Genomic DNA, 22,069 nt, shown 5'->3' on the forward strand with positions numbered 1-22,069 from the left:
AACTCCATACTGTATTCCAGCGTTACCGACGGAGGGCGCCACGAACTTGCAAGTCGTTTTCAGCCAGGTGTCCGGATACTTTTGATCACATAGTGTGTAAGAGCACGAACAGCGTCAGTGTTCGAGCGATCACTATGACTGTCTCATATATGTCGCATACTAATGTGGCAGCGTTATCAGCACCTCACAGAGTTTGAAAGGGCTTCATTGTGCTTCTCCGTTTCAACAGTTGCTCGAATCGTGTCATACTCAGAACTGTGGGTCATTCGAATGTGACTGTGGCCCGACGTCGGACAAGCATGGTTATCGTAAAGGTTCAAGTCTATCACGTCTCACCACCACAAAGGAAGATCTTCGTAATGTGCTCCAAGCTCATCGTAACCCCTGTAAAACTGCTCTTACCGTCCGAGAACGGGTAACAGACTACGTGATACACACTGTGTCATCCTGCACCATTTGTCTGAGACTAGCAGCAGACGGGCTAGGGAATTAGTGTCCCGTACACAGGCTGCCATAAACACAGCAACAAAAGCGGCTGCGTTTGGCATGGTACCAAGAAGCATGTACAGCTGACGAGTGGCGTCGCATTGTGTTCAGTGATGACTTGCTTTTCTGCACTACCTCGGATGACCATGGTCGGCGAGTGTAGCTACAGCCTGCAGAGAGGTCGATTGCTCTCAAGGTTTTCGAGAGGCATAGAAGTGTTACTTCTGACGTCATGATTTGGGGATCAATCGGGTATGTCTTAACGCCACGACTGGTAGTGACTGAGAAACTCTGACTGGGCAGTGGTATGTCTCGATCATCCTGCTTCCTCTCGTCTTTCCTCTCATGCGACAGTATCAAGTTGCAATTTTTCAACAAGACAGTGCTCGACCACACATGGCACGTTACTCTATAATATACGAGGGCCGTTCAGAAAGTAACCTCCGGTTGATTTAAAAAAATACACCAAGTTAAATAAAAATATTTTAATATATACATCTTACAACTACATCTTTGCACTATTTTTCTACATAGTCTCCATAGCGATTGAGGCACTTATCGTATCTCTTCACAAGCTTTGAAATTCATTCTGCATAAAAATCACCCGCTTGTGCCTGGAGCCAGCCTGTGACCGCATCTTTGAGCTCTTCGTCGTCATCAAACCGCTGTGACCCGAGCCATTTCTTCAAATGCATGAAGAGGTGATAATCACTTGGCGCCAGGTCTGGGCTGTAAGGTGGATGGTTGATAACGTCCCACTTGAAGGACTCAAGAAGGGCCGTTGTTCTGCGAGCAGAGTGAGGACTGGCGTTATCGTGCAAAAAAACGATACCGGAAGTCAGCATACCACGGCGTTTGTTCTGTATAGCCCGTCGTAACTTTTTTATTGTTTCACAGTACACGTCTTGATTAATGGTCGTACCACGTTCCATGAATTCAACCAACAACACCCCTTTGGCATCCCAAAACACCGTTGCCATCAGTTTTCTGGCAGAAAAATCTTGCGAGGCTTTTCTTGGTTTGGCAGGCGAATTCGAATGTGCCCACATCTTTGATTGTTCTTTTGTCTCAGGGTTCACGTACTTAATCCAGGTTTCGTCACCGGTCACGATTCTGTTTAACAATGGTTCTCCTTCGTCCTCATAACGTGACAGAAAGTCTAATGCAGAGGCCATTCTTTGAGTTTTGTGGTGGTCGGTAAGAATTTTGGGCACCCATCGTGCACAGAACTTACGGTAACCCAATCTTGCTGTCACTATCTCGTACAAGAGAGTCTTAGAAATCTGTGGAAAACCAGTAGACAACTCCGACATTGAGAAACGTCGATTTTCACGAACTTTTGCATCAACTGTCTGAACGAGTTCGTCAGTCACCAATGATGGTCTACCACTCCTCTCTTCATCATGAACGTTTTCTCGTCCACTTTTAAATAAACGTACCCATTCACGGACAACTCCTTCACTCATAACTCTTGGTCCGTACACGGCACAAAGCTCACGATGAATAGCTGCTGCAGAATATCCTTTGGCTGTAAAAAACCTTATGACAGCACGCACTTCACATTTGGCGGGGTTTTCTATTGTAGCACACATTTCAAACTGCCACAAAAACTAAACTAGCGCAGGTACGACGTTCACTCGACCACGGCTTGATGCCGACTGACCAGTTGAGTGCGTGAACGCACAGATGGCGTCGCTACTCCCCCCACAACCCGCACTGTGACCAATCGGAGGTTACTTTCTGAACCGCCCTCGTATATGCGTCAGGTTGAGGTGCTCTGGCGGCCAGAACGATCCCCAGACGTGTCCGTGATAGAAGAAGTGTGGGACCAGCTCAGACGTCAACTCCATACTGGTGCCAGTATCCAGAATAAGAGGATATGTTACAACGGTTGCTGGCCAGCTTGCCTCAGGAGGAGGACAAAAGCTTCATGACACTCTTCCCAAATAAATCTGTTCTGCCCGCATCTCGTGGTCGTGCGGTAGCGTTCTCGCTTCTCACGCCCGGGTTCCCGGGTTCGATTCCCGGCGGGGTCAGGGATTTTCTCTGCCTCGTGATGGCTGGGTGTTGTGTGCTGTCCTTAGGTTAGTTAGGTTTAAGTAGTTCGAAGTTCTATGGGACTTATGACCACAGCAGTTGAGTCCCATAGTGCTCAGAGCCATTTGAACCATTTTAAATCTGTTCAGAAATCAAGGCCAAAGAGAGTATAACGTCATATTGATACTTGGACTCTTACTTCCAAGTTCTTTGTAAACTTGACTTTATTTTACAATCACTGACATCATATCACATATACATTCAACCTGCAAAATTTCAGTTCGCTGTTTCCTCCACTTTTTGTGCTTCACATTTTTGTCAGGCAATAGGCCTGTATAAGGGACTGGTTGCTGTATTTCTTAAAGCAAATAAAATGATTATTTTGAGAAAAGCAATTGAGTATTGCGACCACTATTAGGACGTGACTGAACGAAGGGTGCTTCATACTACTGTGGTGCGACTTTGTGTAACAATGGGCAATTGTTTGCAATATGAGCACAGTCGAATTTTTTGCTGTTGGCTAACGCGATATCGTTGGTATATGGAACTACTGTCGAAAATGAAAAGAAACTATTTGGTAGGGACCGAACTGCCTGTCTCATTGACACCTACATTTGAGAGATTGAGCGAAATTTAATGCGCATTCGTCGTGTATGCATTTACGCTGGTGATTGTCACTTTGAATATTTGCGGTGAGATTAATGAACACCTATAGTGGAATTATGTTATTGCTATGGGGTGTAAGTTATTTATGTTAACAAAATATAATTATTATCTACTATTATTTCCTTATTTCAAAAAGGTCAGTTTAACAACTTAACCTATCTTTGCAATATTAACCTATGTCCTATATGAAGTTCAAATGCAACATTTTCCAGAATATCTGTATTTTGGACCCGCAAGTCCGTGTGTCGGAAGATGGCGGGGGAACTTATAACGTTCTGCGATAACACTAACATGGAACTCTATATAGTAAAAAAGTTACACAGATGCCCAGAAATTTTTTCCAAGAGAGATGCCATCGTCCGCGTGAAACTTGTTTGTTGTTTTCACAAATTTTATGCTAGACGTAGACTTTGCATCAGTTCTATTACATTCATGGTATGAGCTGTGAAAAGTGAAACTGACCCGTAAACTTGTTGCTAAACATTGTGAAAACTGACAAAAATTTGACGGTATCGGAGGAGTTTCATCACAGAGTCATGTCGTTCCTGCAAAAATGCCCAATAGTCGAGCATATCCTTTGTATCATATATCTTGATTCATGTCAGAGTGTGGGACTACGTCGATGGAAAATACGTTACTTCCCCGTACAGTGACATATGTCGCTGAGGCGCAGTTCAAAGATGAAAGGCGATGATCCTCCGTACCAGCATCCACCAGTTCGCTGAGGGTCCAAACACTAGGCTATGATAGCCCGCACCCATCAAGACACACTGCGAGTCGAGGTCGGAGTGAACCATACTCGAATTTTGCAGTCGAAATCACGTCTCGTCTTTCTCATTAATGATAGGAGGTTCAAAAATGGCTCTGAGCACTATGGGACTTAACTTCTGACGTCATCAGTACCCTAGAACTTAAAACTACTTAAACCTAACTAACCTAAGGACATCACACACATACATGCCCGAGGCAGGATTCGAACCTGCGACCGTAGCGTTCGCGCGTTTCCAGGCTGTAACGCCTAGAACCGCTCGGCCACCCCGGCCGGCTAACGAAAGGAGACACGCCACATTTCCATGAAGCAGCACTTTGGATGACGTACAACGGACAAGTCGCAAGACGATACTGGGAAGGGCCGAGAGAAAAGCCAAGCGAAACATCACTACTTGAAGGAAATCATGGCCCACCTTGCAAAAGCACTGTCAGAGTCCACTGTGATCAATGCGCCTCTAAGGAGAAAAAACTCAGCGACGGTTATCACATTCCGTCAGTCACTGAACGCCGTCTGCATGTTATTACACTACTGGCCATTAAAATTGCTACACCAAGAAAGAATGCAGATGATAAGCGGGTATTCATTGGACAAATATATTATACTAGAACTGACATGTGGTTACATTTTCACGCAATTTCGGTGCATAGATCCTGTGAAATCAGTACCCAGAACAACCACCTATGGCGGTAATAACGGCCTTGATACGCCTGGGCATTGAGTCAAACAGAGCTTGGATGGCGTGTACAGGTACAGCTGCCCATGTAGCTACAACACGATACCACAGTTCATCAAGGGAAGTGAATGGCGTATTGTGACGAGTCAGTTGCTCGGCCACCATTGACCACACGTGTTCAATTGGTGAGAGATATGGAGAATGTGCTGGCCAGGGCAGCAGTCGAACATTTTCTGTATCCAGAAAGGCCCGTACGGGACCTGCAACATGCAGTCGTGCATTATCCTGCTGAAATGTAGGGCTTAGCAGGTATCGAATGAAGGGTAGAGCCACGGGTCGTAACACATCTGAAACGTAACGTCCACTGTTCAAAGTGCCGTCAGTGCGAACAAGAGGTGATCGAGACGTGTAACCAATGGCACCCCATACCATCACGCCGGGTGATACGCCAGTATGGAGATGACGAATACACGCTTCCAGTGTGCGTCCACCGCGATGTCACCAAACGTGGATGCGACCATCATTTGCTATAAACAGAACCTGGATTCAAGCTAAAAAATGACGTTTAGCCATTCGTGCACCAAGGTTTGTCGTTGAGTACACCGTCGTAGGCGCTCCTGCCTGTGTCGCAGCGTCAAGGGTAACCGCAGCCATGGTCTCCAAGCTGATAGTCCATGCTGCTGCAGACGTCGTCGAAGTGTTCGTGCAAATGGTTGTTGTCTTGCAAACGTCACTATCTGTTGACTCAAGGATCGAGATGTTGCTGCACGATCCGTTACAGCCATGCGGATAAGATGCCTGTAATCTCGACTGCTGGGATCCAGCATAGCGTTCCGTATTACCCTCCTAAACCCGCCGATTCCATATTCGGCTAACAGTCATTGGATCTCGACCAACGTGAGCAGCAATGTCGCGGTACGATAAACCGCAGTCGCGATAGGTTACAATCCGACCTTTATCAAAGTCGGAAACGCGAGGGTACGCATTACTCCTCCTTACACGAGACATCACGACAACGTTTCACCAGGTAATGTCGGTCAACTGCTGTTTGTGTATGAGAAATCGGTTGGAAACTTTCCTCATGTCAGCACGTTGTAGGTGTCGCCACTGGCGCCAACCTTGTGAAAATTATCTTAAAAGCTAATCATTTGCATATCACAGCATCTTCCTCCTGTCGGGGAAATTTCGGGTCTGTAGCACGTCATCTTCGTGGTGTAGCAATTTTAATGGCCAGTTGTGTAACTCATCCCTTGGACATTTATTCCATAGGAAGTAATTGGTGCAAGTCGCTCTTCAGTCGTGTGGCCAAAAGCCTTGTGAAATGTCTTACAGATGCTGGTGAAAGAGGTTAGCGGGCTGTGATGTTCAATACTTCGTCCTCTTGTTGGCTTGGGGATCGGGATAATACGGCATTCAACAAAGGACGGTAGCAGTGGTGCAATATGTGCCATGAATTCCTGAAACATCGATGTCCATATAAGAAACATAAAATCTTGAAAGGCCCAGTAGAACTCCAAGGGAATACCATCGGTACAAGGGGCTTGTTACTTTTATCCTTTGCTATGGTTTCCTCGACGTCTGTGCGGGTAATTGGTATCATAAGAGACTTCGCTTTCATGCCGTCTAGGCTACCCGATATCGAATGTGATACTTCAGCAAACGCTGCACCATCATAATGCTCATCACGGTAGAAACATTGGTAGTGGTCACAGTGTCTGCCTGTGCAGTCAAACAGCGTCCATTTGCCAAGTGACGATGGTGGATCATCTTTCGTCGTCGCTGTTGCCGATCGCGAAGAATATGGTGCATGGACACAGGTTCAGAGTCAACCCGATCTTGACACCGTGCTAGCACCACATTACCTTCGAGACGCCACCGCGTATGTGAAATGATCTTCATCTTGATGCAGCGAGTGTCCGTCTTTCGGTCAGGGGACGGTGAGCTTACCATGAGTTCTCAGAGCAACGTAAAGTATCAAGCCAAAGGGATCGCTATCTACCATATTGCATCGTCACCCGCCGCAGTGTCGGTTTGGCGCATTCGAGCCACTATTTCAGTCCGGAGGAATATCTCAGCAGTCGATCGTCGCATGCAGCCCAAGTGTCCACTGTAAGTCTAAAACATTTCATCTCTTGAAGGTGCCTTCATTCAGTTTCCAGCAACCACGAGTCCTCCATGTCTTCTGACGTCTGAGGGAGATACATGTGCTGCGATCTTTCTTCGTGCATCTTCACTGCCGCTATATTAGGGGAGACACAAATGCCAACGAGGTCACTGGCAGAGTGACTGGTGACGTAAGTGTATCTTAGGTAATCATCATGTACCTTTTCCCAAATGTATAGATGTCGTAGTTCTAGCACCATCAGACGGAGTTCAGGACATGTGGTGGGATCTTTCGGGTGAAGCACGGTGTTGAGGTCACCACCAATGACACAGTTGTCAGAGCATCCCAGGAAGAGAGGCGTGATCTCTTCCAAGTAGATACGCGATTGGTCAGATCCATTGCCCGTGCCAGAGAAGGCATAAGTGTTTACAGTCCACGTACTTCGTGCGATTATCAACAACCCTCTGGCTCATCGGAAAAACATTAAATTATCAATCTCCATGCCATATTCGATCAGTATGGCCGTACTGCTACTGGCATCACCTGCAAGTGTAATGTACGAAGTATAACCATAGAAGTCTGGAAAGGTTTACGAACAAACTTCTTGAGTAAGCGTAATGTCCCTGTCTGACATTCATAGGCCGGCGTGGGTGGCCGAGCGGCTCTAGGCGCTAAAGTCTGGAACCGCACGACCGCTACGGTCGCAGGTTCGAATCCTGCCTCGGGCATGGATGTGTGTGATGTCCTTAGGTTAGTTAGGTTTAAGTAGTTCTAAGTTCTAGAGGACTGATGGCCTTAGAAGTTAAGTCCCATAGTGCTCAGAGCCATTTGAACCATTTTGACAATCATAGCATGTCGCGCAGCAGTTAAAGCCTCACTTTCGAACCGGCTGTGTTTAAATTGATGGAACCAACCCATTAAACCTGCCACAGGTTTGCAGGCACAGGGACACTCATTACGACAGATGGATGTGGTTGTTCGACATATTTATCACTGTCCATTGTCAAGGAGAGGTGAGGCATTGACTAACTGTGACTGCGTCGTGCACTTATGATTGTGTCCTCCATTCCTCTTGCTTTTCTACAGCGATAGTCGTTTACGTGGGTGGGCCTCAGTGTCGGACGATAGCAAAGAGTCACTAAGGTCTGCAACGAACGCTCCGTGGCCACTACCATGGTGTCGTCATCTCTTCGGTCTGTAGTGTAGAATCAATACCTCTTCGATTACACCATGTAACTGTGTAAGTGTTTACGTTTACATCCTTGTAGTCTGTTTTGGTAAATTTGTTGTTACAGATAACGCACAATGATCAGAGGAACACGCCGGAAAGACGTATGCAGCTAATAGTTGACCACCAATATTATCAGAGGTGTAAATTCCGTCAAATCTGCTACCCGAGGATTATGTAAAGAAGGTGAATTTTAATAACGTGGGATACCTGGTTTTGCATGCATCTTTGCAACACATTTTTTTTACTGTGTCGTGCAGTTCCTTGCCTTTCTTCTCTTCCTTTTTCTGCTTACTAGGTTTTCCCCTGTTTGTATACCTTATTCCGTGATGGACGTACTGCACCACGTGTTGTTACATCTCTTGGATGGTAATCCGGGTAGTCGTTGCCCTTGCGGTCATCCATGTTTACAGATTTTAGGTAATCTTGTGGGGTCCATCTTTCCCACATGCTCCTTCCAATTTCTTTTTTATTTATATTTTGTATTCGATACTGTTCACTTATCGACACAATTCTTCTTTTGTCCCACATGTTTACTCTTTGCAACACCAGTCTTAGAACATCCATTCCACTGCCGTTAATTTTTGTTTCATATTTTCCGTTTCTGCTCTAGTTTCTGCTACATATGTCCAAACGGTAGGCACCATTGTTTTATATATTTTTATTTTTCCGTCAGTTGTCATAAGTTTATTTCTCCATGCAGTATTTAGGGAGCATTCTCTACCCTTCCTGCCTTTGTCACTTGAGTTTTCATTTCCATGCAATAGTTCTTCCTTGCGATAGTTAGAATTTTGGGCTCAATAAACAATTAAAACCTTCTCCTATGATAATGTTCTGGAAGTTATTTCTCAGCAGCTAAATAATATCTTCCTTAGAAATGTGTTCCTTACTACTTTATTAGTATTACCGGATGGCGCATACAAATTCATTACAGTAACGTCGTACATTGTGATCATACGCCTCATCATCTTTCCAACTGCTCGACTTCGTGTACTGGAATACATATCCGGACTAAGAGAGCTACCCCTGTACTGTATTATTAAGGTGCTGCATTGCAGAGTAGAGCGGCGAGTTGCCGGTGGTCTTGCGTTTAGCGTTGTTTCCTCTCGACCTCGGAGCTTCGGGTTCTATTCGGGATGTGTCAAGGAATGCTCGGCTCGGGCCTGGGCGTGTGTGTTGTCCTCATTACCAGTTCATCATCACGATCGACTGGTAAGTCGCCGAAGCGACGACAGCTAAAAAGACTTGCAACAGGCGGCTGAATTCCACCGACGGGGAATCTCCGCCACAAATACCTTACACACGTTTCATTTCATTGCAGATCGACTTGAAACCAGGAAAGAGCAGGTTTGTTGTTGTGACCTCTTGCAATAACACAACATCAGCATCGGGCTCATAAACAAGGTGAATAACTTAAAGCTTGCACCACAAATATTGCGGAAATGGAAAGTGCTATTGACGTGTGGTTTTCACAGAAATAGTTGATAGTCAGGGGCTGGTCTTGTTAGCCGATCAACAGATTATAATAATGCTTTAAATGCAACAATGACTATTGGCATTAAGAACTAAAATTGGGGTAAATTAGAAAGTCAGTGGTGTCTGTTGCAGGATTCTACCGCTAGTCGTTTACGAGATGTCGTATTCTTGAAAGTTTCCTCACCAACAATTGTTTGTTCAATTCAGCTTGCGTAGTTGCTAGATACGATATTGTTATGTTTGCTGACAGTGTGCTTGTGTGCTCCTTGAGTGCACTGCGACTTGCTAGACAGTGTGTGACAGTCCTAACATTAGGTCGTGGGTGGACGATGGGAAATGCCCATGCAGAAACAGCCAACATGCTCATGGTGTATTGAGTGTGTAGGAAGCATTCAACTCGTTCTTGTACGGCGTTTGCGGAAATATATCCCAATCGACGTCAACCATTTAGACAGTTATTTATCAACCTCTTCAAGCAGTCCCGTGGAAGTGGTAGTGTAACACCTAGACAACGTAACAAAAGGAAGAAAAATATTCGGAACCTCGGATATACGTCAGCTTTCGGCGGCCGTGGTGAGCCGACCTCTAGCGTGTGTCGTGCGCTGCACTCTACTGCACTGCTCTCGGTAGCTCTTCAGTGTATGTATCTGGTAGAACAGCTTTCGATGGCAGGGCCATCCATGATGTACAGTTACTGTAAAGAAACTTCTAAAGAAACAGAAATTACTTCATAATAGGTTTTAAAACAGTGCACCGCCCTGCAGATAGAGAGATGCTTACTGAAAAAGAAACTTCTAAAGAAAAAGAAACTTGTTCATAGTAGATTTTAAACGAAAGCACAGGGATACATACAGGGTGTTTCCGTAAGATCGTGTTAAAAATTTAACAGGACACAGAGGATGCTCCACTGAACAAAGTGAGATAGGGAATCTGGGCTCGGAGAAGCCAACTTAAGGAGATTATAGGAATAAAATCACATTGCTGTGTACTTTTTTATTTACAATAGTTAACTGCAAATACCATAAATGACACAATCCACGTAACATTTGTGATGTATCTTACGAAATGTGCTGAAACTGACGATCATCAACCTCAGGGCAGGCATATCGTCAGCGAACATTATTCTGATGCACCCCGCCAAATATCCCTGGTGTGTTTCGAATCACACCCGAGGCAGCTACAATCCTGGCAACTAATTCCATCTTGGTATCTACTGGGGCTTCTTACACAAGCTATCTTAGATATCGCAGTAGGAAATAATCTAGGGGATTGACGTCAGGTGACCTCACAGGCCATGGAAAAGGACCTCCCCTTACAATACAGCGACCACGAAATACTGTACAGGCATTGCTCCATCGTACTGTACAGTACGTCTCTGATTAGCACTGAGTAATGAATGGGTCTGTCGTTGATCCATAGCACGTTCTGTCATGGGACAATATAAATACGAAACTTCCTGGCAAATTAAAAGTGTGTGCTGGACCGAGACTCGAACTTGGGACCTCTGCCTTTCGCGGGCAAGTTCTCTACCAACTTTTTTTTTAATCTCAAAAAAAATGGTTCAAATGGCTCTGAGCACTATGGGACTTAACTGCTGAGGTCATCAGTCCCCTAGAATTTAGAACTACTTGAACCTAACTAACCTAAGGACATCACACACATCCATTCCCGAGGCAGGATTCGAACCTGTGACCATAGCGGTCGCGCGGTTCCAGACTGAAGCGCCTAGAACCGCTCGGCCACCAGGACCGTCTTTTAATCTCATTTTGTTCCTTTTCGTTCGTTGCATCTGTTCGGGGCGGACGCCGTACGACACCCGTTTAAGTTTGTCGTTGATCCATTAACTCAGTTTTATTCTTTTTTTTTTTTCAGAGGGAAACTAATCCTCTGAACGAACACGCTGAGCTACCGTGCCGGCGACTAACTGAGCTACCCAAGCACGACTCACGACCCATCCTCACAGCTTCAATTCTGCCAGTACCACGTCTCCTGCCTTCCAAACTGCACAAAAGCTCTTCTGCGAACCCGAGTTCGAGTCTCGGTCTGGCACACAGTTTTAATCCGCTATTAAGTTTCATATCAGCGCACACTCCACTGCAGAGTGAAAATCTCATTCTGGAAACATCTCCCAGGCTGTGGCTAAGCCATGTCTCCGCAATATCCTTTCTGCCATGAGTGCTAGTTCTGCCAGTTGTAATTAAGCTGGAAAACATTTGTGCTAGATAAATCGGTAGACTAGTTCACTTCCACATTTCCTTAAGCTGGCTTCTCTAGCACTAGTTTCCCTAACTCAGATTGTTTAGTGGTGCATTCTCTATGTCCTGTTACATTATTACACGCTCTTACGGAAACAGTTTGTATTCAGAGATGCTGAATGAAATGCTTCTGACTTCCAAAAGAGCAATGCGTGAAGCCTTCATTGAGGGCAAGTACAGAACCAGTTTAACTATCGTACCACTGAAAAGATGAGTGAGGTAGATATTAGTGTCAATGGCGTTGGCAAACAGCTGAAATCGTTAAAATTGAACAAAGTCCCAGTACTCGATGGAATCCCTATCCGATTCTATACACAATATGCGGCTGACATAGCCATTCTATTAAATATAATCTGTAGTGGCACCCTCTAACAAAAAACGCTGCCCAGTGGTTTGAGAAAAGCACAGGTCATACCCATCTACAACAAAGAAACAGAAGTGATCCACGAAACTACCGTCCACTATCCCAGACATCAATTCGTTGTAGAATCTTAGAACACATTCTGAGCTCAAAAGTAATCAGTCATTTCGAACAGATTGGCGTCCCCCGTGTTAATCAACATGGCGTTCGAAAACATCGACTATTTGAAACCCAACTCTTACTTCTCTCATATGAAATACTGGAAGTACTGAAAGCAGTCGGGTAGAAGCAATATTTTTGGATTCCCGATTTCCGATGCACAGTCGTGTGGGTATCAAGCGAAATTTGTGACTGGATGGTAAGTCATCGATAGGTATAGACCTAACTTCGTGTAAACCCCAGGGAAGCCTCTTTTTTGTTTCCTTGCTGCTCATGCTCTGTGTTAACGACCTTCCGGAAAATGTTAATAGTAACCTCAGACTTTTCGCATCCGGTGAAGATACGTACAACGAAGCACAGTCTGAAAGAAAGAACACAAATATTCAGTCAGAACTTAGTAAGATTTTAAAGTGGTGCACAGACTGGCAACTTACTTTAAATGTTCGTAAATATAAAATTGGCACTTCACGAAAGGTAAGACCATAGTATATCCTCTGATTACAGTATCAACGAGTCACACTAGGAATAAGTAAACTCTTACAAGTACCTTGGTTACAAATCATGGGTGTAACAGTTTGTAGGGATATGAAAAGGAGTGATCACGTTGGCTCAGTCACTGACGTCGGTAGAATGCTTGGGAAATGCAGTCAGTGTACAAAGGAGATTGCTTACAAATCAATCGTGCGACCCATCCACAATATTGCTCAGGTTTCCGGGTTTACCAAGTAGAACTAACAGAGGATACTGGATGAATACAGCGAAGGGCAGCACGAATGGTCACAGATTTGTCTGATCCGCGAGAGAGTATATCCCAAGAAAACCTGCTTACAAAGTTTGAAGAAATAGGTTTAAATGATGACTCCAGGATTTAACTGCAACTCATTACATTTTTCTCCCTCAAGGATCGTGAGGCGTGAATTAGATTAATTACAACACGCACAGAAGTGTTTAAACAGTAATTCTTCCCACGCTCTGTACGTAAATGAATTGGGAAGACACCCTATATGTAATACAATGGGACGTACCCTCTGCGATGCACTTCCAAGTGATTTGCAGACCACAGATGTAGATATATAAAGCAAGTCAGCGTGTCATATGTCATAATGCAAGATTCTGAGAATGATCACATATTCGAAACAAAACTAAATATCTTATTAGCCACTCGTACTATAGAACATGTGGTTATCTAATTTCAAGAATTTAAGATTCTTATTGGCTGCAAGCAGACTTCTCCACATGCTTGAGTTCACTCTATGATAAATGTAGGCCTAGAGGTCATGTGGATAATAAGGTTATAAGAGGTAAACAGCAGTTACGTATTCTTTCCAAAATATCGACCTTCCTACAAACTAAACTCTGTGAAACTTAACTGTTGCAAGACCAAATAGCAATGAAAGTTTAATAATAAATGCACATCAATGCAGTTTCTAAGATTTGCTACACTTCATTGATTTATTCTTTGAATCGTTTGACACATCTGAACATTCCCCTTGGGATCAACAGAACGCGATAAACTGACAAAGGCACGAGAATGTCATTTTAAAAGTTTTGAAACACATTCTATGTTTGAAAATATAATTTTCCACATAACATTTAAGCCGTGTTTTGTGTTTAAGCTCCGGCCAGGTTGCATAGCAATCGAGACACAACCGTCTCATTTATCAACTTTTTGACAAGTGTTTCTTCATTCTTCGTAACCGTAATATTAAACCCATTGACTAACACTACCCCCAAAACTCTCAAAACTCTTGTGTTTAATCCCTGTCTCAGTTTACTCTCTCTCTCTCTCTCTCTCTTTGTGTGTGTGCGCGTGTGTGTGTGTGTGTGTGTGTGCGTGTGTGTGTGTGTGTGTGTGTGTGTGTGTGTGTGCGTGTGTTAAGTCTGTGTCCATTTGTGGGATTCCGCCGCTACAGAGAGTTTATGTTACGGTAAAGCAAATGTAACTGATGTTGTTACAGATACCAACATGTTTAATAACTAGATGTTCTTGGTAATTCTGGCTGCTTTTAAAACGTACAACATTAATGGAAACTAATTATGGAAATGAAGAGTATAAATTAAAATAGCTTCCAGCGCAAGAATGGGAAGGAATGAAGATAAGAATTTATCGTGCTGACGAAGTCGAGGTGATTTGGAAAGGAGCAGAAGCTCGGGTAGGGCAGCGTGTCATTGGATATCGGCCCTTTCCATTTCGAAAATAGCTATCACAGGATTTATGTAAGTTATTATTCACTGACCGCCCGTCCACCAATGTGTTAGAGCACTAACAACGATGAACAAGTTGGGGATCCAGTGCAGACTGTTTGCAATCAGAATCCTATCAGGCCAAGAATGGAACACAGGAACAAAACTCCCACCCTCACGATTAAATGTGCTATATTTACCTCACGTACAAAATTGTTATGGTGCTTACCCCCCGTCCAAGGCAACGGCTTAACTGAAGTAATGGTCTATATTTCAGTTATAATTCGTATCCGGGAACGCTGCGTCGGAAGCGAAGCCGCTGTGAGCAACTTAGAGCATCTAGAGACTGTACGTGTCACTGCTCGATGTGCAGATTCAGGGTGAACAAGTCTGAGCAAGGGGAGCGCTGTGCTTACATTGACCATGCTTTTATCAGATTACTCGTTATCTAAGTGACAGTTTCACCCCACGCTTGCTCTGTCAGTGACAAGCATCAACAGAGGAAATTCAATGTAATAAAACGCGGATGGCTTACGAGTGGTTTATGCGATACAAGGCCTCGAAACAACCAGACAATTGTCTTTTATTTGATTAATAATCAGAGCAATGTCAAATACGATTGCAGCAGCGACAGGAAGCTCATCCACTTTGAAAATAAGTTCAGAAAACATGAAATGGAGTAGTCCACTAAAACCTATCTGTGTAACGACGGGATAATCAGCAGGAAGAATAAGAGCACTAATGAATGCAGAACTACATGGTATAGTTTTGAACTGGAGTCTGCTAACATATAAACCAATCTTGGTCCACCAGCGTCAGTGTAAATACAGTAAATGAGTTAGTAACATCAGTCTATTGTTAATTTGTTAACCGAATCAAGAAATATCTATTCATTTCCTTCATAGGGAGACGAAAGTATACTGTTTAATCAAAAACGAATCCAGGCAGCTTCGTTACTAAGGAACTATTATCCGTGGCGTATTAGTGTGCAACTATTTTACGACTTAAACTCTTCCTTGCACCGTGGTAAATTTTATTAAAATCGACTAACTAACAGGGGAAAAGAGGTGTGTATTTCGATCAGATTTCACATTTTTGTTGGTAACTGAGCTATAAATTGACACCTGTTTGTGTTCTTTACTTGTCATATAACAATTCTTGAGGAGACAGACAATAATTTTCTGTCGTACTGTTGGGATATCCTCTGCAACGGACACCAAAAGCCCGTTTGGCAGCTGAGTCACCTTGAAAATGCAACCTGTCTACTGGAAAGGTTTCAGTAACTACCTCACGTATGCTCGTGCAAAACACGCACATATTTAGACCCATAGTTTTTGTGCACTCAGTTTCTAAACGCTGTAGTTCATTTCCAAATTCATTTTCAAAAATAGGATTCATATATAAAGTAATAAACAAAGATAATAGTTATTCATTAATCATCTATTAACGTATTTCATTTTATCTTACACAGAAGTGTCAATTTTGGAGCAGTCCTACAACTTGCGAAGAAAGTAAAACTATTTTTCGTCACCCATGAATTTTCTTTAAAAACCTCTTCGTTAACAACTCGACTTCTGAAGCAGTGTACAAGTAATTTTTGCACTGTCTCTAATCAGTTGCAGCCCTTCGAAACGAAAAGGAAGCAATCTTAGTCGCTCACAAAAAAATTATTAATCCTCGCTTTAGTGAATCTCTTCAATCCTTAATATCTTTTGGCACAGAAATAAGTTCTTCTTCTGTACAAACCTTGGGGAAGTTTCTATGACTCAGATTAGACAGAACACGCGAACTAAGACTGTATGAAATATGCCAATATCAGTTCATTCAAAACAAAAATATAGAAAAATATTTCCATTCTAACGTAAAAACAAACTCGTAAACTCACTAATACTCCTCATACTTTATTCTGGCAAGCCCTTTCTCAAGGATTTTCCTATAACAGCTCATGCTGGCTGAATACTTGTGTATAATAGAATTATGGTGTTCGCTATTTAGACCATATCACTCCTGCCTACGAACGATTATCATAGATAAGCGTAGAGACCCTCATATCTTCTCAGTAATTACATTCCATCTTATTTTTCTATCACTCCTACATTACCATTTGAACAGAGTAGCAGAAATAGTTGTTCTCAACAGAGGTAGATCCTCTCTATACCATTACAAAACACAGCCATCTGTTCAAAATGGTTTCCTGTATCAGGAACCTGGCTTTATGACTATCTTCCTCAAAGTATCAGAGGCAATGAATTCCATTCAAAGTTCAAAAGACAGCTAATGAAACAGCTTATATCACAATACACATCTCTTCCCGATACTTGCTGCATCTTACTATTTCCAATTCCGCCTCCCCCACCACATCTTTCTTACCGTAGTCTAGAACAGCCAATGTCACTGTAATTTCAATCTTATCCTCTTTCGTTATCGCTGCATAATAATTATTATTATTATCACTGATTTTATTAATACCGATTATTAAAATAAAATGTTATTATTTATGTTGATAATAGTAACTTTTGTCATAACAATCGGTAAGGCGTTCAGTTATGCTTAAAGGTAATTTACAATCTGCCTTGGTTCCCTCTGATTTGCGTTCAGTCCACATAACGTTACTTTCTTACAGGTCCTAAAACCTCTTTCCGGTACAGTCGTTTCATTATACAAAGCAGTTACCACAATTGCCCGCAAGAGAACTCTACTCTTTATGACAATTAGCGCAGATGTAAATTAATAGCACGGTACTCAAACATCAGGAAACACACCATTAGAGATGAGACAGTCCTTGACGGTTGAAAACTCAAATTCGTTACAATAAGCAATAATCAGATATGGTACTCCTTTCAATAGCTGAGACAATTAATTACTCTATCTCTGTCACTTAATCATTTAGTAATCCTTAACCATAACCAAATATTTTCTGAACAAGACATTTTTCAAGAATGTCAGGGCTCCCAAAGTCCTATGATAATTCGAAGTATACTTGGTTTATAAAACTTTTCCAGTGGCGTATGAAACGCCGTTTTCTTGGTAAGTTATTTTAAGTTAACCGAGTAACTAACCATCCAGTTAGAAAACCGCAATTAACAGCGCCAAGCGCTCTGTGGAAACCTCAACCTCAGCATCAGTATCGCGTCACTACTAATTTCACTGGCTCGTGGATCTACTCGTATATTCCATTCGGAAATTACCTGTCACTCTTGTTATTTAGCACAAAGCGACTTCAAATATCTAAGTTACTCAGACGCAACCAGTTGTGAACATGTTTGAACTTTAAATTAGATGATGAACTGTGTCGTTCTGGATATGGATTCAATCCTAGCATTGATAACCAGTGATAACTAGGCAAAGATTTTGTCCTTCTCCGAAACTCAAATAAAGCACCGATCATCATTGCTGACGTGGCATAAAGAGACAAGAAATATTTCATTCTTAGCCATATCAGTTGGCAAAAGCTGAACATGAAATTACGTGACAAAAATTTTTACGCTGAACTGGAACTTCAAACTAGTAACTGGTGTGACAGTTAACAATCCACGAAAGGTATTAAATACTGTTTTATTTTCTCAAGTAACAAGTAGTTTGTATGTTTAAAACCGAAATGACGTAATATAAAGTCACATAAATTTAAGATGGAGGAGTGAGAATGGAAAGGAAGAGAAGGAACTGGTGATATCAGCTACATCGAGATTTCATACAGAATCAACGACGACGAGCAAAAATGTGTGCAGGACACGGACGCGAACCCAGGCTTTCCTGCTAACTGGGCAATTGCGTTAACCACTGCGCCATCCGGACGGAGTTCATTGCCAATGCGTGAGCTGTTTTGGCTCTCTCCCCGGTCGACCCACAGTCCCACTAAGCGCAACCTTTCCGTAGTCCCCGTTAGGCATTTTTGAACACATTGTAAGTTGATTTTTGAACGAATCGTTAGTTTATCTTTTAATGCGTGCATAGGGTACGTGATGTCTCTGCCAGGGGAATCCCCATCGCATCTATAAATAAAAACCTTCCCGCAGGCAAAAAGGGAATGGGGCATAACTTACTGAGCCGAATAAACCTGAATGGGTGAATGCCAATCGCTGTTTATTTATGTGGGTGAATGGGTAAGAGAATGATCGGCGTTGTTATAATTATTAGCGAAATCCATAGATTCAGACCATCATAGTGTAAATACACGACTAACAGGAATAACAGGTAGGAAATATTACATATTAATCTCCTCATTGTATCCAAGAAAATGAAATTTTGACAGAAAAATTTTGCCACCTCACTATACAACTAAGGGCGAGTTGTATAGACCGAGGTTAGCAACCACTTAAGTTCTATTCTCGGAATAGTTCGGAAAACGTGTTGTACGAAAACGTAATAAAGTCTAACAGGAGAATAAACTCGGGATAACTAAACCGGTATTTCTGGCGGGGTTAGTGAAGTTAACCAAAGAATAAGTTTTGACAATGGAAGGAATAGTTATAGAATTATTGACGACAAGGTTGATTGTCAGAAGAGGGAAGGAGAAGGAACGGGGACATCACACAAATCAGATGAAAGAATATGACGATTCCAAATTTATATAAAAATTTCGTACTACTACTTTTGGATCTCATGCTTGGGAAACTGGAGTTTATGAATGAAATGTGAAATTATTTCCTAACACAAAACCTTTTGCCTGTAGTAGGCCCAATATGCATTTGATATTGGTACTTCGTGAATTATATTCTGTAGTGTTATTTATGTAAATGAGGTAGATGAAAATGGCAATTGGTGCCAAAACAGTCTCTTTTATTTTGCCTTTGTGTTACAATTACTACAATAGTAGAAAGGCCTATTCTGTTTTAATCTAGCAGAGAGTGGCAAAAAAGACGTAATGAACTCAATGAACCTCACCAGTCTTTAGTGCTATTTGTGTTAACAGCTTTTTCAGTATTAACGACATTTAGATTTTTTGTCCTGAAATATGTTGGACGAACTACCGTGATGTGAAAGATTCTTTCGCAGAAAGGAAAACACGCCGTGTAAAACTGTTGCAAGATTAGAGAGAAAAAGAATGTTGGGACCTAAGGATTGATGAAATGTGAACTGTCTTGCTTGTCTCTTGTCTTTACTGGTTTTATGTTTCCTATATTTAATTTTATGTCACACAAAATAGAAAGTTATTAGCTAACAGGCAATAAAGAGTACAGATTTTCTGGAGAATTCTTACTCTCCCGGCAACATATAATCCCACCCAGTATTAATTGTGAGGGTTCTTTTTGAAATAAAAACGGGATATGATGTCAAACCGACCGACTGGGAGCAGGAGAGGCACCACAGGACATTTTAATTTCCACTGCCCTGAATATAGGTTTGATGGCTTCTATGACACAGTATACAATTTTGAATTCCACCGGGCGAAATACATTGATGTGCAATAAAAGCTGTGTGAAGAGACGCGGTACTGCACTTTGAAACGCTTAAGATCATATAACATCACTTACATTTCCTCGAATATGTTGTTGTTGTTGTGGTCTTCAGTCCTGAGACTGGTTTGATGCAGCTCTCCATGCTACTCTATCCTGTGCAAGCTTCTTCATCTCCCAGTACCTACTGCAACCTACATCCTTCTGAATCTGCTTAGTGTATTGATCTCTTGGTCTCCCTCTACGATTTTTACCCTCCACGCTGCCCTCCAATGCTAAATTTGTGATCCCTTGATGCCTCAAAACATGTCCTACCAACCGATCCCTTCTTCTAGTCAAGTTGTGCCACAAACTTCTCTTCTCCCCAATCCTATTCAATACCTCCTCATTAGTTACGTGATCTACCCACCTTATCTTCAGCATTCTTCTGTAGCACCACATTTCGAAAGCTTCTATTCTCTTCTTGTCCAAACTGGTTATCGTCCATGTTTCACTTCCATACATGGCTACACTCCATACAAATACTTTCAGAAACGACTTCCTAACACTTAAATCTATACTCGATGTTAACAAAATTCTCTTCTTCAGAAACGATTTCCTTGCCATTGCCAGTCTACATTTTATATCCTCTCTACTTCGACCATCATCAGTTATTTTACTCCCTAAATAGCAAAACTCCTTTACTACTTTAAGTGTCTCATTTCCTAATCTAATCCCCTCAGCATCACCCGATTTAATTCGACTACATTCCATTATCCTCGTTTTGCTTTTGTTGATGTTCATCTTATATCCTCCTTTCAAGACACTGTCCATTCCGTTCAACTGCTCTTCCAAGTCCTTTGCTGTCTCTGACAGAATTACAATGTCATCGGCGAACCTCAAAGTTTTTACTTCTTCTCCATGAATTTTAATACCTACTCCGAATTTTTCTTTTGTTTCCTTTACTGCTTGCTCAATATACAGATTGAATAACATCGGGGAGAGGCTACAACCCTGTCTCACTCCTTTCCCAACCACTGCTTCCCTTTCATGCCCCTCGACTCTTATAACTGCCATCTGGTTTCTGTACAAATTGTAAATAGCCTTTCGCTCCCTGTATTTTACCCCTGCCACCTTCAGAATATGAAAGAGAGTATTCCACTTAACGTTGTCAAAAGCTTTCTCTAAGTCTACAAATGCTAGAAACGTAGGTTTGCCTTTTCTTAATCTTTCTTCTAAGATAAGTCGTAAGGTTAGTATTCCCTCACGTGTTCCAACATTTCTACGGAATCCAAACTGATCTTCCCCGAGGTCCGCTTCTACCAGTTTTTCCATTCGTCTGTAAAGAATTCGCGTTAGTATTTTGCAGCTGTGACTTATTAAACTGATAGTTCGGTAATTTTCACATCTGTCAACACCTGCTTTCTTTGGGATTGGAATTATTATATTCTTCTTGAACTCTGTGGGTATTTCGCCTGTCTCATACATCTTGCTCACCAGATGGTAGAGTTTTGTCATGACTGGCTCTCCCAAGGCCATCAGTAGTTCTAATGGAATGTTGTCTACTCCCGGGGCCTTGTTTCGACTCAGGTCTTTCAGTGCTCTGTCAAACTCTTGACGCAGTATCTTATCTCCCATTTCATCTTCATCTACATCCTCTTCCATTTCCATAATACTGTCCTCAAGTACATCGCCCTTGTATAAACCCTCTATATACTCCTTCCACCTTTCTGCCTTCCCTTCTTTGCTTAGAACTGGGTTTCCATCTGAACTCTTGATATTCATACAAGTGGTTCTCTTCTCTCCAAAGGTCTCTTTAATTTTCCTGTAGGCAGTATCTATCTTATCCCTAGTGAGACAAGCCTCTACATCCTTACATTTGTCCTCTAGCCATCCCTGCTTAGCCATTTTGCACTTTCTGTCGATCTCATTTTTGAGACGTTTGTATTCCCTTTTGCCTGCTTCATGTACTGCATTTTTATATTTTCTCCTTTCATCAATTAAATTCAATATTTCTTCTGTTACCCAAGGATTTCTATTAACCCTCGTCTTTTTACCTACTTGATCCTCTGCTGCCTTCACTACTTCATCCCTCAGAGCTACCCATTCTTCTTCTACTGTATTTCTTTCCCCCATTCCTGTCAATTGTTCCCTTATGCTCTCCCTGAAACTCTGTACAACCTCTGGTTCTTTCAGTTTATCCAGGTCCCATCTCCTTAAATTCCCACCTTTTTGCAGTTTCTTCAGTTTCAATCTGCAGTTCATAACCAATAGATTGTGGTCAGAATCCACA

Source organism: Schistocerca nitens, chromosome 3 (genome assembly GCF_023898315.1).
Source record: "Schistocerca nitens isolate TAMUIC-IGC-003100 chromosome 3, iqSchNite1.1, whole genome shotgun sequence".
NCBI classification, from domain to species: Eukaryota; Metazoa; Arthropoda; class Insecta; order Orthoptera; family Acrididae; genus Schistocerca; species Schistocerca nitens.